Here is a 1776-nt window from a genome sequence, read left to right as displayed (position 1 = left end):
GAGACCCCAGGGTCAAGAAATTCACAATTTCGGTAAAGCACCTTAAGACCCTTCCATCTATGAAGAGTATTTGATTCTACCATATCTGGGTCTTGAGAAGAAGATTTTTGAAATTTCAGTCAATTCAACCCTTTTTGGCCCCACCCATCAGCCCCTGGGGGTCAGTCAGGGCTCATAGGTGCATACTATCAAACTGCTACCTAATACTGATAATGCTAACCCAAATTGAATTACTTCCAATGGAAATTAAACAAATGTTGGTCCAAAATGTGATTTCCCTATATAAACTATAGTAAAGTTTACCCCCTCCCCAGGGGGAAACGTGAGACCCCAGGGTCAAGAAATTCACAATTTTGGTAAAGCACCTTAAGACCCTTCCATCTATGAAGAGTATTTGATTCTACCATATCTGGGTCTTGAGAAGAAGATTTTTCAAAATTTTAGTCAATTTGACCCTTTTTGGCCCCGCCCCTCAGGCCCCTGGGGGCTTGGGACTAAACTGGCCACTATTTTTGTTGACCTTTGTCCATTGAAGGTTCCTGCAAAATTTCATTGAAATTGGTTCAGGGGTTTGGAGAAGAAGTCGAAAATGTAAATTGTTTATGGACGCACGACGGACGACACCGGACAAAAGGCGATCGTAATAGGTCACATGAGACTTTGTCACAGGTGACCTAAAAATGTTGCGCAAATTAGCAGCTTCATAACCAGTGTTGTTGATACCTTTTTACAACAGCCTGTTCCTTTATGTATGTGTATCAATATGATGAGCACAGAGAATGCTGTGTAGTACTACATGGTATATAACAACAATACAGGTCTGGCGGGAGAGTAGATGTAATTATCTGATTATCCTCTGTAGTCAACATTCCAACAACAGGTCCAATGCACCTATATCACCCACCTTCACAATTCTCCACATATAACATCATACAGTGACCTGTTGGGTGCAATGTCAAATTTATTGAAGCCAATTTGTTTGCAAGGAATCCAATACTACAAGGTAAATATCACAGTGGTACAATCTGGATACTTATCCCCCTTTTATGTGGGAGTCAATTTTACAGAACTACAGTGATTGTGTCAATTTTATTCTTCACTGATATTCAAAGGTAAGTTTATTTTAAGATTAACGATTAAATCTTTCTTTGCCATCACTCTCCCTGGGGGTGGGGGTAAAGTTTCCCTAATTCGTCAAAATTTTTATTATGTGCTATATTTTGAGTGTGCTACAATAAGAATGTTTAAAGAATTTACTAGTACTTACGCTTTTAATTGATCTGGTGATAAGCAATGCACGTCCCTTCCACGGACAGATTCATCCACTCTGTGAGCACGGAAAAAGTCAGCTGTTTTCTTTGTATGTTCTTCACTGAATATAGAAACATAGCAAGTTTATATATCTTATTGTAGCTCAAGCTGTTTTCAAGCTGAATTTGAAACATTAAGTTACCAACAATATAGCGAGCTATAAACCTATATCTGTAACAAAAGACATTTAATCAGATTCAAAGGAATTATTTATACTCTGTATAGGCCTAATTTGCAGGACATCAGGGCTAGTAATCATTAAACCATTCTAAAACCAAGACCTATGTTCAGGCCGTTTCTTCTTCCAAAGATAATTTGATACACATAGGAGATCCCAGAGGGTGCCCATCATTGTAAAATCTTGGTTAGTTCTATGTAAGTTTGATCTTTTCCCTTCATTCCTCTCTCTCTCTTATCTGTTGGATTGGAAGTCTTGTCAACAGTAAACATATCTTATGATCAAAA

General features: G+C 38.2%; 1 protein-coding gene across 1 annotated transcript in view; it reads right to left on the bottom strand.

The window, feature by feature from the left end:
- The window catches only part of LOC110450200, a 25066-nt gene extending 23691 nt beyond the window's left edge, over positions 1–1375 (bottom strand). Inside the window, exon 1 of the mRNA XM_021497518.1 lies at positions 1268–1375. The gene's annotated coding sequence lies outside the window, so the exon portion shown is untranslated. The remainder of the gene's footprint in view (positions 1–1267) is intronic.
- Positions 1376–1776: the final 401 nt, after the last annotated feature.

The sequence above is a fragment of the Mizuhopecten yessoensis genome, unplaced genomic scaffold, assembly GCF_002113885.1.
Source record: "Mizuhopecten yessoensis strain PY_sf001 unplaced genomic scaffold, ASM211388v2 scaffold5099, whole genome shotgun sequence".
NCBI lineage: Eukaryota > Metazoa > Mollusca > Bivalvia > Pectinida > Pectinidae > Mizuhopecten > Mizuhopecten yessoensis.
Note: the sequence above shows the minus strand (reverse complement) of the source record. Positions and strands in the feature narration are given on the sequence as shown.